The sequence below is a fragment of the Peromyscus eremicus genome, chromosome 8a (assembly GCF_949786415.1).
Source record: "Peromyscus eremicus chromosome 8a, PerEre_H2_v1, whole genome shotgun sequence".
In the NCBI taxonomy this organism is placed as follows: domain Eukaryota; kingdom Metazoa; phylum Chordata; class Mammalia; order Rodentia; family Cricetidae; genus Peromyscus; species Peromyscus eremicus.
Window position 1 is genome coordinate 10,815,577 of NC_081423.1, and position 16,449 is coordinate 10,832,025.

General features: G+C 43.3%; 1 protein-coding gene and 1 long non-coding RNA gene across 2 annotated transcripts in view; one reads left to right on the plus strand and one right to left on the minus strand.

The window, feature by feature from the left end:
- Adcy9 (adenylate cyclase 9) overlaps positions 1-16,449 on the plus strand; it is a 129,408-nt gene that overhangs the window by 19,256 nt on the left and 93,703 nt on the right. The gene's annotated exons all lie outside the window — the stretch shown is intronic.
- Positions 11,547-14,703, minus strand: LOC131916669 (uncharacterized). The gene is made up of 2 exons (XR_009380582.1): positions 14,626-14,703; positions 11,547-12,283 (listed from the first exon to the last, which is right to left on the minus strand). It is a non-coding gene; the product is annotated as an uncharacterized LOC131916669 (long non-coding RNA).

Genomic DNA, 16,449 nt, shown 5'->3' on the forward strand with positions numbered 1-16,449 from the left:
ATAGAGTGAGGCCCTGTCTCAAGTAAAACAAAATGTGGGACTTCCTGTGCTGTTACAGGCAGCCTTTTCAGGGTTCACAATCCGCCACTCCCCAAGCCTTGTAGTTATTTTTTGGGTTCTCCATGCTCTGTTAACTTTTTCATCGAAGTGAAACATGAAGCCGCTTTAAAGCAGTCGATTCCGTGATGTTGAGTAGGTTCATAATGTGCTACTGTCACCTCTGTGCGGGTCCAGTATTTCATCACCCCCAAGAAATGCCTTGTCCCCATGAAGCAGTCATACCCCATTTTCGCCAAAACCGAACATTCATCTTTATATCTCTAGGAGTCACACACTCTAGACATTTCATACAAGTGCAGTCCTACAGTGCGTGATCTCTGTATCTGGATTCTCCTGATTGTTACATATTTTCAGGTTAGTCTATGTTGTACCCAAGTCATCACTTGATTCTTTTTTATGGTAGTGTAATGCTCCGTTGTAGTGGAGATCACATTTTATTTACCTATCCATTTATTAACAGACATTTTGGTGGTTTCCACCTTTTGTCTCCGTGGTTAGTGCAGCTATAAGTATTTGTGAACGACTTTTTATGAGTACATGTTTTCGGTTCTTGTGTGTTTATGCCTTCAACTAGATTTGCTGGGTCACCTGGTATAGCTTTTTGACAATAATCTGCCAGTTTCAAACAAGTAACTTATAAAAAGACAGTATAGAAAGTCACATCTGCCAGCTGGATGTTTGGGGAAACATCCCAAAGGCTTAGAGTGAAGCCTCAGTTCTAGGAATCATACAATCCTTTTGTTTGTTTTGTGGTTTGTTGTTGTTTTTGAGACAGGGTCTCACTGTAATGCTGGCTAGCCTGGAACTTGCTATAAATCATGGTGGCTACGAGCTCAAAGATACCCTCCTGCTTCTGCCTCCTGAGTACTTGGATTAAAGGCATGCTCAGCCTGTTTATTTTCTTTTTGAGACAGGTTCTCAATGTGTGGCCCAGACTGGCTTTAAACTTTTGTTGATCTCCTTCCCTCAGCCACCAGAGTGTTGGGATTGTGGGTATCATTGTACTTAGCTTTGAATTATGTAATCTTGATAGAATTACTTTGTTGACAATAAGTTGAAGTAATATTGTGATTAAGATGCAGTTATAAGCCGGGCGGTGGTGGCGCACGCCTTTAATCCCAGCACTCGGGAGGCAGAGCCAGGCGGATCTCTGTGAGTTCGAGGCCAGCCTGGGCTACCAAGTGAGTCCCAGGAAAGGCGCAAAGCTACACAGAGAAACCCTGTCTCGAAAAACCAAAAAAAAAAAAAAAAAAAGAAAAAAAAAGATGCAGTTATAGCCTGGTGGTAGTGGTGCATACCTTTAATCCCAGTGCTAGTGAGGCAGAGGCAGGAGAATCTCTCTGAGTTCAAGGCCAGCCTGATCTACTGAGCAAGTTCCAGGACAGCCAGGGCTACACAGAGAAACCCTGTCTCAAACCCAACTCCACCCCAAATGCAGCTATAGTGCAGATCCAACATTGAGAAACTTTTTTGATGTGTCAATATGACCGCTTTGAGATGATGTGGTAAACAGTACCTAAGGCAAGCTTTAAAAATGCTATCTATATAGGGGCTGGAGAGATGGCTCAGAGATTAAGAGCAGCTCTTCTAGAAATCCTGAGTTCAATTCCCAGCAACCAAATGGTGGCTCACAACCATCTGTAATGAAATCTGGTACCCTCTTCTGGCATGTAGGCATATATGCAGGCAGAACACTGTATACATAATAAATAAATTAAAAAAAAGAAAAAAATGCTATATAAATATAGAATATCCCAAACAAATCTAGGAACTTGAAGTATCTGGATGTAGTGTAGTAAAATGAGGCTTCCCCTCCGGTCCACAATCTCCTGTGCCCAGCTGGCCTGTGCTTTTCTTGCCAGCTGCCCTGAGAGCCTGGGACACGGATACTTTCCATAGCCGGCCTCGTTCCCACACACTTCCTTAATATAGAACATTTTCAAAAGAAACACTGGCTACTAGGGAGCTTTGCTCCCAAACATGGTCATCAGTTCATAGTTCATTTTATTTTGTTTTCATGTAGTTAAAACAAGGGATAATATGTAAACTTGTCAGCATAACTGAGTGTCATTATGGCTTAGGGTGAAAAAGGAGAAAATGGAGTTTTGAGTCAGTAGAGAAAAGGCAAAGTCCCTCTGCTGCTGAACAGGTGACGTAGGAGGTCAACAAGGCCTTGCTGAGAAGTTGGGGAGGGTGGGAATGCCCACAGGGCATGAAGGAATGCCCTGACACTGACCTGGGCTGGACTCCCTTCCCAGCCAGTGGTATTAACTCTCCACTGGTGTGTATTGGCCCACTTGAAAAGATGACTTTGTGAGCCAGCTCAGAGTGGGTATAACACAGCCAGGTTATATACCTACTCCTCCGCACTGTGGATGGTCTCCCAAGCTGTTAGAAGGCCCTCAGTCATAGAGTCCCAGGAAATGTATACTGTTAGCTGGGATTTGATGCCTAGAGATCAAATTGTTCTGGGTGAGTGGTGCTTCCCCAGGAGACAGGGGGAGCCAGAATGGGTGTCAGGCGGAGAATGTGCTGAAAGGTACTGTGTAGTCAGGCTTCATTTTGTCCTGTTTTGTTTTGTCATGGTATATTTGGGACAGAGTCTTGATGGGTAGCCTGGAACTCACTGTGTATTACAGACTGGCTTCAGACTCACAGCAATCTTCCTGCTTCTGCTTTCCAAGTGCTGATTATACAGGCATGCATTATCACTTCCAGTTGCTGATTTTGTTTTAAACTTTAATATTTTTTTTTTTGTTTTGAGAATTTTGTACATGAGTACTAACAACACTACTTGCTCTTTTTTTTTTTTAAAGCCACCTTTGTGAACATCCATTGGTTGAGCACAGGTTTTGAATGCCTGTTATAGATAAAGATATGAGGTCACGGCCTCAGACTCTCCCAGACTGCCTGACTCTGCTGGTGGGGATGTGAGATTGTGCAGCTGTTGTGGACAGCAGTGTGGCAGCTCCTCAGAGGGGAGACACAGAGTTACTGTGTGTCCCACAGTCCCCTCTCAGGTCTGCATCCAGAAGCACTGAAGACATACTCATGCAAAAACTGGTACACAGCTGTTCATAGCAGCCAAAAAGTGCAAAGCAGCTAAATGTCTGTCAGTGGGCGAATGGATAGACAAAGTGTGGAATATCCACATGGTTGAATATTATTCAGTCATAAAGTGGAATGGCACTCAGGTGCATGCCACAAAGTAGATGAACCCTGGAAATGTGCTGAGTGAAAGATGCCAGGATCCAGAATAGTGGAATCCTAGAACTAGAAAACAGATGAATGGTTTGGGAGGAAGAGGGAGTGCTTGCTTTGTGGGAACAGGGTTTCCTTCTTAGTATGGTGAGCAATTTTCTGAGGTCAGACCGGTGCACACCTGTCATCCCAGGAAGGTGCCTCTTTGGCTATGAGTTCAAAGCCAACCTGGGCTACAGAAACTCAGGATGGAGGGAGGGAGAGAGAAAGAGATAGATAGATAGATAGATAGATGATAGATCTGAAACTGCAGATGTGGTTGGCTGACAGCTGTACTAAGGATCATTGAGTTTTATACTTGAGTGAGTTGCGTGTTTTATGGGTTGTATTTAAGTGCAGCCATTACCAGATGCCAGAGCAATGCTAACAGCTAATTAGACACTATAACATACCAGGACAAGGCAAATGTAGTTTGGCAGTGCACATGTGTAATTCCAGCATAAAGGAGACTGTGTCCCTGAGGCAGGAGCGTCTCTGGGATTTTGAGCGTCACTAACCTGGTCTACTTAGTGAATTCCAGGACAGCCAGGACTACATAGTGAGTCTCAAACCACCTTTCCCACAAAAGAAATAATGATTTATATAGATGTGGAACCGAGGGGTATGAGATGGATGGTGCTGTTATAGCCTTCTCAGAGAGACCGAGATCTTGGTTTGAGGTCAGGACACAGTTTAGCAGATTCAGTGTCTTCATTTCTGTGTTCGGAGTTGTGTAATTTAGGAGGCCTGATCTGGGTTAACCATGAGACCATCTGTAAGCGAGGCGCCAGTGTATTAAGTTACCTTGGGGGATAGGATGTACTTTTCCAGTGTCAAGAATATTCCTCCCCAGTGCCTGGGGCACCCCCTCTGTGGTACCAGAGTATCTGGTAGTAATGTGTCTACTGACAGACCAGAGCTGTTTTACTCAGTCAGCATATCTTATCACAGGCTGAGAACTTGAGTATCTTCCTGAGCTGTGCAGGGTGAGCTCCACCATGCTCTTTTCTTAAGAGAGAAGGTACTACAAGACAATCCATGTGCAAAACAAAGCCTCTTTATAAGGTGTGCAAATGTGTTTAAGGTTTAGATCTAAAAGTGTATTAGGTTTAGATTAGCAGGGTGCAGATGAAGGGAGTCTATTAATGGAGCATGGACAGACAGAATCCATAGCCTGGTAGCCCCCTTCCTAAGGCAGAGGGGGTGTGGTGGGGAGAGGCTATTGATTGGGGAGAACAAAGAGAGGGTTTCTCCAGAGATGGGCCTGCTAATTCCACTATCTTTACTCATATTCACATGGCCTAGAAGTACTGTGATCTAGATTGGAAAGGACTACTTCAATATGGAGTCAGTGTGGACATCCTGATGAAGAGGGTGGTTGTTCCCCGTCTTAGAAGTACAGAACAATAGTCCCAGGAAGAGACTCAAGTTGGGTCAGCTGATGAGATTGCTGTCAGCAAATGGCGGGAACAAGATGGGCAGATACTGATGGTCCATTATGGGTCAGCTCCAGTGCGGGCCAGTGGTTAGCTATGGACACACCGTGCTGATTCTTGTTGAAGAACCGACATCTGTGGTGAGTGGGACAGAATCTCCTCTCCCCGCATCACCATGTTGGAGCTGGAATCTTAAGTTCTCCCTATCATTTCCTGCTTGAAACATGACCTTTCACCTGAATTCCACACGGATGGAGAAGAGTTTGTGCTGCTTTTTGGTGTGAGATGTGTGTTTTAGAGATATCTGTGGAAGTGGATAGAACCTGTATCCTGTGTTGGTACTAAGAATGAGTCATTAGTCATTGTTCTGTGGACCCTGAGCCCTCCTCCCTCCACCAGCCAATGGGCTCTTTGCAGGTCTAATGTGTTGCCAGAAGCCTGCTGGGGCCTTGTCTTCAGATGTTACCTGAAATGAGGCTGCTGTTTCTTTCACTAAAATCCTGGGAACCTCTGGGTTAAGTGGGGCCCACAGGATGCTGCCAACCCTCCGCAAAGCACTAGGCAGGGGGACATCCTTCCCCTCCCTTTTCCACTGTGCACAGTCCCCAGAGCAGATTGACGGACCGGCCTCCCGCTGCATCCTCTGAGCTCTTTCAACGCTTACCCTCCTGTCTTGCAGACACCCCTCATCTGCTGTGATGGAGAGCCTGTGGGTGTGATGTGATGTGGCGGGAGGCAAAGTCCTCGGAAGGTTTGTGAGCAGAGATGAATGTGGCTTCACCATGGTGAAGGGATTTACCGCTTTAACAGGCACCTGGGAAGTGTCTTCCATTCCAGCAAACGTTATACCAAGCACAGTTCTTCAACTTTGGCCTGGAATGCTGAGAAGTGTCACTTGTTCTTGGGAATAAGTATCTCCCCTGGGGCCAGCTCTTTGGTGTCAGGGGCCTGCGGAGGAGGTAGAAGAGGCAGCTGGATTGTGGTCCAGTGTGAGTGGTACACAGACTTCTCTGTAACATAAAGAGTCCAGTTTCTCGGGTGCCCTGTCATTCCTAGCTCTAATCTGTGGCCCGTGAGAGAAGACACAGGCCAGGGGCCTGCAGTTCTAGGAACATAAACATAAATGTTCCTCGAGGATTCTTCCCCAACCTTAGTCCCCCAGGTTGCACCGTGCACATACGTAAGCTTGCTCTTCCTTCTTCATAAAGCTCATTCCTATAAATACTCCTCAGTTTAAAAATAATGTTTTCCCACCGAGTCAAGGTTCAGCTCTTCTCTGTCTAATTTTAGTTCCTTGTTTTTATGAACTTGGAGATGTTTTCCTTAACCAGAAAACAGAAGAAAGAAAGAAAGAAAGAAAGAAAGAAAGAAAGAAAGAAAGAAAGAAAGAAAGAAAGAAAGAAAGAAAGAAAAAGGCAGCACAGAGATGAGGCTCCTGCTTCATTTCCCAGCAGTGCGGCCGTCTCCATGTGCCGTTCTCTTTTTAGTAAGCATGCTATCGAAAACGCAAACTGTGAAGTAAGACAGGCTTTCGATACGATGCAAAGGGCAAACATGCTTTCGGTTGGCCACTTGTTGCTGCGGAACGTTTTGGAGTTTAAGATTGACGTGGGAGGAGGCCTGGGGGGGAGGCCTGGGGAGGACTGTCCTGGTTCTGAAATTGTATGCTTTCATCACTTCTGCTGCATCAGTTTTGAATGAAAGAATTAATAAAGAAGTCAAAATACATGATCTGACTCCTGTTCCCCGAAATGACCTTTGTATAAGACTGTGCAGCTTAATCTTGTCTAGAGGCAGGAATGATTTCTTGATTAAAAATGATACCAGCTGGGCTGGAGAGATGGCTCAGCAGGCAAGCACATGTACTGTGTCTAACACACATGTTAGGTGGCCCACTGTTGTCTGTAACTCCAGCTCCAGAGGGATCTAACACCTTTGGCCTCTTCGGGCCACACACACACAGAATGAAAAATAATAAAAATAAAGACTTAAAAAAGTGATACCAACCAACTTGGTTTTTTTTTTTTTTCCCAAGACAGGGTTTCTCTGTGTAATTTTGGTGTCCTGGATCTCGCTCTGTAGACCAGGCTGGCCTTGAACTCACAGAGATCCGCCTGGGTCTGCCTCCCGAGTGCTGGGATTAAAGGCATGTGCCACTGCTGCCCAGTGAACTTGTTTTAATTTTCTATTGCTATTGTATGTGTTTTGTTGTTGTTAAGACTGGGTCTTACTATGTCACTTAAGCCTGCCTTGGACTTACTATTTTGCCCAGAATAGCCTCAATTTTACAGTGATCTCCTGCATCAGGCTCCTGAGGGATTACAGGTGTGTGTCACCTATGTTGTCCTCACATTTTTATTTATAAGGAGAATATAATATTTCTTGAATTGACGTACCATGGTTTGTCCATACATTTCATTTTTGAGCTTTTAGATTGTTTGAATAGTTTTTTTCCCCTGTCTTGCAAAGTAGCTCTAAGGAGTTTATGACTTTCAAACTTCTTTGTTTAGGCAGATAGCAGGAGAAACATGCTTATAATCTAGAAAAGACTCATGAGGAAAGGGTTTCTAAATGTTTTTATTACTATATATTCATCATATACATTAATGGGTTTATTACGACATTTCGTACATGCACAGAATGCGTTTGGATCAGGCTCATCTTGTGGAGATCTTCAGATCTCGTGCAAGCAGGCAGAGCTGTTTTGAGTTCAGGAGTGCATAGCCATGTCATACCTGGAGGTCAGCACCCCAAACCTCCCTGACTCCCTTCCTGGGACTATTCTGTTCTTTCTGTGCCTCCCCCTGATGTTCCCTTGGTTGTGGAGGGGGTGACACAGATGCCCCATCCATGAGAAAAAATTTAATTACCTCCGAGAGCTAGCCTTATTGATGTTTTAGTAGAAGGCTCTCAGACTTCTTCCACTGTAGCTATCAATAATTGTCCATATGTATTAATGACTGTCTTTTGAGAAATGTATTATTATAAGCATGCTCTTTTGTAACTTGTTTTTGTATAAATAGGCCAAAGGCTTCTTTTTGCTGTTACTGTTTATATGCACCTACATTATCACGTTAAATGGTTATTTATTTATCACAGGGGCATTTATCCAGGAAAATACACCTTGTTGGAACTTGGGGTTGCTCCCAACATTGTGTATACCACCCATCATGATACTGTTATGCACATTTCTCAAATCAGGCTCTGTCTTGAATAGTATGTCGTGTTTATTTGGTAGCATTTGAAACACAAGTGGCACTTCTTATGGCCACTGGCACCTCAGATTTGATGAAACAGCCACAGTATTGTAAGTGCTGATGGCATAAGGAACAATCTTGCTAGTCACTATCCTTGCCCACATTAATTACTAGTGGAACCAAGTGCTGCCCTCCTGAGTTTCTTTTTTTATGAGTTATGTATGAATTGGGGTGTTAGGCTTCTTGTTGGTTGGTTTGTAATAGCTCTTTACACAAGTACCTTAAATTTCTATCTTCTAAACAAATTGAAATTTGCCTTTCAATCATGGATTGTTTTCTTTTGTGTTTCTGTATTTGGAGACATGATTAAAAGAATTGTCTTCACTCCAGGATTTTGTAAAATGTATACTTATATTTTCTTCTAATGATTTTCTTTTCTTTTTTGATTTTTCAAGACAGGGTTTCTCTGTGTAACAGCTCTGGCTGTCCTGGAACTCACTATGTAGACCAGGCTGACCTTGAACTCACAGAGATCCGCCAGCCTCTGCCTCCTGAGTGCTGGGATAAAGGTGTGCACGGCTATGCCTGTCTATTTTTACATACTACTTAAATTTATCCTTAGGTTTTACTGTTTTTCATTGCAACTGCAGATAGGACTCTCTCTCATTTTACTTCTAGCAAGATATGGTTGCTGTTTAGGAAAACTGCCAGTTTCTACCATTTGCATGCCGTGAAATTCACAAGTGGTGAGTTCTAATAAAAGCCTGCAGTTGGGTAGCCACTGACAGACGCATTAGATGCACACCCTGGCACCACACCTAAAGGCTCCTTTCTGTTGCTCGGCACTCTCTGCCTGTAGGTCTTGGTGACCGGCGGCACTCTCTGCCTGTAGGTCTTGGTGACCGGCGGCACTCTCTGCCTGTAGGTCTTGGTGACCGGCGGCACTCTCTGCCTGTAGGTCTTGGTGACCACTGACCTGCTTTCTTTCCCTGTAGTTTTTCTCCTCTCACCCTTTTTCCAGACAGTCATAGAAATGAGATTATAGGGCTGGAGAGATGCTTAGTAGTTAACATGGCTGCTGTTTCAGAGGACCCAGGTTCAGTGTCCATTACCCACATGGTACCTCACAAACATCTGTAATTCCAATCTCAGAGGACCTGATGCCCTCGTCTGTCTCCATACATACATAATGCACAGACATATATACCGGCAAAACACCTAAACACATAAAATACATTATATTTTTAACTAAAGAACAAGTGGGATTCTATAGTATGTCGTCTTTGGTGACTAGTTTCTTTCGCTTGGAATGATGCTTTTGAGATTCATCCTCATCATTGCATGCGGCAATTGTTCATTCTTTCTTGAATAGTGCTAAAGAGTATTCATTTGTTTAGGGTACCACAGCTTTTAATCAGTCTGTTTATCAGTCAATGGACATTTGGTTGTCTCTAGCTCCTGGATATTATAAATAAAGCTGCTATAAACATAAAGGTCTCTTGTGTGTGCATGTATTTTTATCACTTAGGTTAAACAGTGAGTGAACTGTACAGCGAATGTTTAATTTCTTAAACAATAAGATAAATAATGTTATTTTTCTTTGTATTTGGCCACTTAGTGCTTATTGGGTCTATTTTTTTCCCTCTTTTGAACACAGTATCTCACTATGTAGTTCTCAATTGCCTGGAATTCACTATCTAAATCAGGCTAGTCTCAAACTTAGTGGTCATTCCCCTGTCTCTGCCTCCACAGTGCTGAGATTGCAGGCATTCACAGCTGCATCCAGCCTGGATTTTAAAAATCAGTTCTAAGGCAGAGGCAGGAGGATCTCTGTGAGTTTGAGGCCAGCCTGGTCTACAGCGTGAGCTCCAGGACAGCCAGTGCTGTTACACAGAGAAACCCTATTTTGAAAAACAAATAAACAAAAAGAGTAAGTCAGTTCTATATATTCTTGGTAGGAAAAAAGCATATAAATTTAAAATCCTTTTTAATCTTTACCTTTATTTTGCATGTACAAGATTTTCCCCCAAATATATGTAAATGGAACTGGAGTTACAGACTGTTAGGAGCCAACAGGTGGGTGCTGGGAACCGAACCTGAGTCCTTTGGAGGAGCAGCCAGTGTTCTTAACCTCTGGGCCAGCTCTCCAGTCTTCTTCTCCCTTTAATTTTTAAGTCTCATTTCTTTTTGTTAAAATGAAACGTAAAGACTTATAGCAAACCTTTTCTCTTAAGAGTTATAACGACATTGGAATCAGCTGTATACTTGTAGATATGTTCTCTTCCTCAAGACTGTCACTGGCTTTGGGGAAGGGTATTTGATCTCAACATTGCCAAAAACACCACAAGCAATGTTCCCTGCCCCATGCTCATGTTCTCTCTCTGCAGTCAGAGGTCATGAGAAACTACTGGAATGGAGTGAGGCTGAGCTTCTGATTAAGTAGTGACCTCCAGCCACTGTCCATGAGGGCGAATCTCCTCCAGATAAGGCATAGCTTCTTTGGTGTTTTCTTTTGTTTTGCAAGACAGGGTTTCTCTGTGTAGCCCTGGCTGCCCTGAAACCCACTCTGTAGACCAGTCTGGCCTCGAACTCACAGAGATCTGCCTGCCTCTGCCTTCTGAGTGCCGGGATAAATACGTGTGGCTAAGGCTTAGCTTTTTTTTTTATATCCATCAGTTGGAGCAGCTTGGCTGCAGGCTGGCTATGGAACACTTACATAGGATAGAGGCTGATTCTTCACTCTTGATGTGTCTTTGATCTCCTTGAAGCCTTACTAATAGGGGCTGGGAAGGTGGGCCAGTTGGTAATTGCTACACAAGCATGGGGACCTGAATTCAGATCCCATTACCCACATTAAAAAAAAAGCCAGATGTGGTGGTATATGCCTGTAACCCTAGTGGCATGGATGGGCAGTCAGGCAAATTCCCAGAGCTTTCTGGCTAGCTTTCCTAGCCAATTGTGAGCTCTAGGTTTAGTTGGGGACCTTGTCAAAAAAAAAAAAATGTGGAGAATGATTAAAGAACAACACCCAAACATGGACCTCTGGCCTCTACACAGGAACCTACACACAAACGAACCTGCACATAAACATGCACATGCATAAATTTCACACACATACCTATGCTGCATTATACATACAAATACACAAATAAAGAAATGCTTGTAATTGGTCAGCCCATATTTTGTCAGGGAGGTGGATGGAGGTTTTATCTCTTCTCATTTTCTGTGCCATTCAGGTTATTCTTTTTGTTCCTCCCTCCTTCCCCTAGCCTGGCCTTGAACCAGTGATTCTCCTAGAGCCTCAGACTCCTAGGTGCTGGGGTTACAGGTGTGTGCCACTCACCCAGCTTCATCTCAGGTACCCTAGGTACCCTCTTCATGCTTATCATTGTAAGATACACTTAGGTCCTAAAGATAAAAGCTTGGAAATGCCTCTTCTTCAGGGAAGACATTGATCTCTGCCCCCTTTACGGCAGGAACTAGATGCTGTAAGAACTGGAGCTAGGCAGTCAGAGCTCTTGTCTAGACCTCTTGCCTGTTGAATTTTATGTGGATGGATTTATTGCTGGGTTTGGTTTGGAGTTTTCTTTTTCTTTTAAAATTACAAACAGGATTCTGTGTCACTGTTTTAAAAATTCCTGCATTTTATTTTTTAAATTTTTAATTTAATTTTATGTGTGTGTGTGTGTGTGTGTGTGTGTGTGTGTGTGTGTGTGTGTGTGTCCAGTGATGCCTGAAGAGGATGATGGTCCCTTGGAGCTGGAGTTACAGGTTGTGAGCCTCCCTTGGTACCATATCTCCAGATCCCCAGTCTGCATTTTAAACAGACTCTCAGGTAGCATCTGGCGGCACATTCAACATTAGCACTTTTCTCTTTACGGGTCTCTTTTCCAGAGCGACAGTCTTCACCATGAGACTCTGTTTTCAGTTGGACATCTTCACTGTTTCAACACAAACAGGCTGGATTTAAGTAGACTGGCAAGCCTCTTCTTGGTTCTCCCTGGAACTGACTATTCATGGTCTCTTTCAAGTCGTTTGTCCCTGTGTCTTGAGATGTGATTCCCATCATCTTCTACCTAATCTGGTGGACCTGTCGGTGCTCCTGTTTTCCTCTCCGACTTCTGCCATAAGTCAGGGTTAAATTAGGGATTAAAGTAAGAGAATAAAAAGAAGCATTAATGCTAGCTTAGCACGATATGATGTTGTTTCCTCTTTCACCCCCTCCATTTAGTCTCAGAGACGAGGGTCTCATTCTGTAGTACAGGCTAGCCTTGAGCTATCTTCCTGCCTGTCTTCCCATTGTTGGGATTACAGGCATGCACTGCCGTGCTCAGTTTTGTTTTCTTTAACCTGTAGAAATAGAAATATAAGTGACAACATTGCAAACTTCTCAACATCGGGAGTATGGTCTTTTAAAAGGGTTTACTGTCTCGAAAAACCAAAAAAAAAAAAAAGGTTTAAAATTTTTTACATTTACTTGTATGTGTACACATGCATGTGTACGCACACAGTGAGTACATGCATGTGTACTAACTGTATGAGTTGGTTTCACCTTCTATCATACAGGTTCCCTGCACTGAACCCAGGACATCTTGCTAGGCGGCAACACCTTTACTCACTGAGTTATCTTGCCAGCCCTAGCAATATTGTCAGTTAGCCGTTTTCTTTCATATTCTACATAAAATTGTCTTAAGGTTTAAGTTTTGCTTCAAGTGTTGTTTTTTTCAGAATAACCTGGGTTTTCCTTACGAAGAAGTACTGAGCTTTTTTCTCTGTCGCTTTTCCACCTTCCTCCTTGCAGAGACTCTGCTGGTGTGTGTGTCCTTGGACATGTTTTAATTATTATCCCCTGTTCTTTCTCCACGTAGGGGGTACAGAGTTGTCCAGCAACCAGTGAATTCTGGTGGCAGTTGTCCATGCATGCACATGTTGACTGTGGCCGATCTTACGCCTTGTTTGTAGAAGTGATGACAAGTTCCCCACCAGGGTGACCAGAACACCAAAAGCACTGTATTTGGCAAAGTGCTTGTCATACCAGCATTTCCAGTGCCAGTAATGGGGCAAGGAACCGTGAAGACTCTTGCCTTGTTTAAAGAGCTGGATCTTAGGGTTTGTGACTTAATTCCTAAGTCCTCTTGGATTCAGGACAGGGACAGAGGACAGACTTTAGGGGTGGGAACATCTGGACTTAGACTGCATCCTTGCTTTACTACTCAGTGCCATGTCCAATAAGAAACCCCAGCTGCAGCTGCCTCCATGGGGTTGCTTAATTGATAGAGAACCTGGTCATTGGAAAATTCTGTCATCACAGCAGAGGCAGGGGGATCAGGAGTTCACTAAATAAGGAGTTGGAAGTCAGCCTGAAGTATACGAGACCCTGTTGTAAAAAAACATAATTGGCCAGTTGTGGTAGTGTACACAGGATATGCTGAGGAGGAGGAGAAGGAGGCAGGAGGATCATAAGTTCAGGCCAGCCTGGGCTACACATGCCTGGACATAGTGCTGCATCCCTTTAATCCCAGCACTCGGGAGACAGAGGCAAGTGGATCTCTGTGAGTTTGAGGCCACCCTGGTCTACAGAGCAAGTTCCAGGACAGCCAGGGCTATGCAGTGAGACCCCATCTCAAAACAAACAATCAACAAAATGGAGGCAGGAGAGAGCTCAGCATTGTTGCTCTTTCAGAGGACTCTTTCCAGAGTTTGTTACTTAGCCTGTATATCAGGCAGCCTGTGACTCCAGATCCAGAGGGTCTGACCCCACTCTTTTAAAGTCTGAGGGCATCACACACCCATGTGCACATATGTGCATATACCACACACACACACACACACACACACACACACACACACACACACAATATTTAAAAAAGGCTTATCTGGGATACATGAACCTAAAAAATTATTTTTTAAATGAAAAAGAAAAAACAAATACAAAATTAACTTATAAATATGACAAGCATTTAAGTTTGATACCTCTGTTTTGGGTTTAAAATTTATTAACTTAATATAATAAGGACTCCTTGTTTTCTTCTTCCCTTTCATTTAAAATGAAGACAGGTTGAGTGAGGTATGATGGACATATCCTAAAATCCGACCTGTTAGTTGCTGGACACTGAAGTTATTCCCGACTGAGACTGTTCTTTGTTCTTTCTTTCCTCCTCCTCCTTCTTGAATGCTGTTTTTTTTTTTTTTTAATTTGTGTGTGTGCGCATGCATGATGTGTATGTGCGTATCTGCTCACGTGTGTGTCAGTGCACATGTCCAGGCCAGAGGCCGATGTTCAGTGTCTTCCTCTATTGCTCTCCACCTTATTTATTTTATTTTTTGAAGAAAAGGACTCTAACCGAACCTGCAGCTTGCTCTTTCAGCTAGACTATCTGGCCAGCAAGCCCCTAGGATCTGACTGTCTCTGCCCCCTCCTCTAGCTCTGGGATTGTGAATGCACTCAGCAATTATGTGGATGCTGGGGATCCGAACTCAGGACTTCATGCTTACACAGGAAACACTTTGCCCACAGAGCCATCCCTCAGCCCACCTTTCAAATGACCCTATTTTTATATCCTTTCTTAACTTTCTTTAGTGATTACCTAAAATTTGCAGTTTATATCTTTACTTTTCACAGTCTGATTTTAAACGTTATGCTGCACACCCCACTGTGTAAGAACCTAGTAGCCAGATGTGGTGTTGCTTACCTGTGGTCTCAGCACTCATGGTTGTGGCGTGAGCGTTGCTGGTTCCAAGACTAGCCTGGGCTAGGCAGTGAAATTCTGTCTTATGAATACAAGCTTACTGGGAGTTCCTTGGCCACTGTTGTCACAATACCATATTTTACACGGACTATGAACTTTACAGCACATTATTTTTGTAGGTAACTCCCCATGAGAGCTGCACGTCTCGGTTTATCTTGCTGCAGTGATGGAATATTTGGTGTCTGTGTGGTACAGTGTGGTAGCCACGAGCCACTGAGTACCTTAGAGGTGTCTAACTGGGACTGACTAGCTGAATTTTAAATGATGCGGCTCAGCTACCGTATCAGACAGTGTACCTTTAGAAGATTAAAGATTTTAGGGTTTTGTACTTAGCTTCTTATGCCTTCTCAGGACTTGGGTGCCTGTACACCCCCCTCCTTCTCTCTCTTCTCTCCTTTTTTCTTCTTTTTGAGATGAGGTCTCTAAGAAAGCAAGCTCCTCTAAATAAACACAAGCAAAGCTCATATGAACTCCCAGAGACTGAGGCAGCATGTACAGGGCCTGCATGAGTCTCCACCAGGTCTCTGTGCTACATAATGGCTCCCAGTTTAGTGTTTTTATGGGGTCCCCGAGTCTCTGATTCCTGTGCTTCTCTTGGGCTCTTGTCCTTCTGATGGTTTTTCTTGTCCAACTTCGATGTGTTAGGGTTAGGGTTTACTTTTTGTTATTATATTTTGAAAATGAATGAAGGAAGGAAGGAAGGAATGAAAACCCTTTAATAAAGCTCCTCATGTTGTGCTGACCCCAATCATAAAATTTTGTTGCTACCTGTAAATTTTGCTCCTGTTATGAATTATAATATAAATATCTGATATGTGATCCACAGGCTGAGAACCACTACACTAGGGTAAAGGTTAACAACTGAATTGTTATTTGTACCTGCTAAGAGGGAAATCAGTGTTCTCCAGGGGAGTGACACTGGGACCTCAGGCACTCGGAGGCAGGCCTCACGGTCAGGAGCTGACTAATGTATAATGGACTCCACATTCTTTCTGTGTACTTTTATTTTATTTATTTATTTATTTATTTATTTTGGTTTTTCGAGACAGGGTTTCTCTGTGTAGCTTTGCGCCTCTCCTGGAACTCACTTGGTAGCCCAGGCTGGCCTCGAACTCACAGAGATCCGCCTGGCTCTGCCTCCCGAGTGCTGGGATTAAAGGCGTGTGCCACCACCGCCCGGCCTCTGTGTACTTTTATTTGGTTATAGTTTGGTAGTTTTTATTTTATTTTTTTAGGTGGTGTTTCATTTTGTTTTCTTGGTTTGTTGTTATATTGGGTTTTTGTTTGTTTTTTTGAGAAAGAACTTAAAGGTGGCTTGGGAGGGAGAGGGAGAGGACCTTGAAGGACTTGTGGGAGGGAAATAATATGACCAAAATATATTTAAATTCAAAAAATGCTTTATTTTTATTTTTTTTGTATTTTAAATTTTTAATGTTTTGTAGTGTGAGGTATAAATTCATACAGCTCCCCACCCCCCATGATGAGCCTACAGTCTATCACTGAGCTAAATACCCAGCCAAATGATAAATTTTAAAATACTTTTATTATGTGTAGTTACAATTTTTCAAATTTATTGTTGGCTATTATTAATCTCTCACTGTGCTTAATGTAAATTAAATTTTATCATAGATACGTGTAGGAAATACCTAGTGCAATCAGTGGGTTCAGGCATTCATGGAACGTCTTGAAACACAGTTCCCTCAGATAAGGGGGACCATCACACTCCTAAATCAGACGTTCAGTTAGCTCACGTACTAAGGTTGCAGC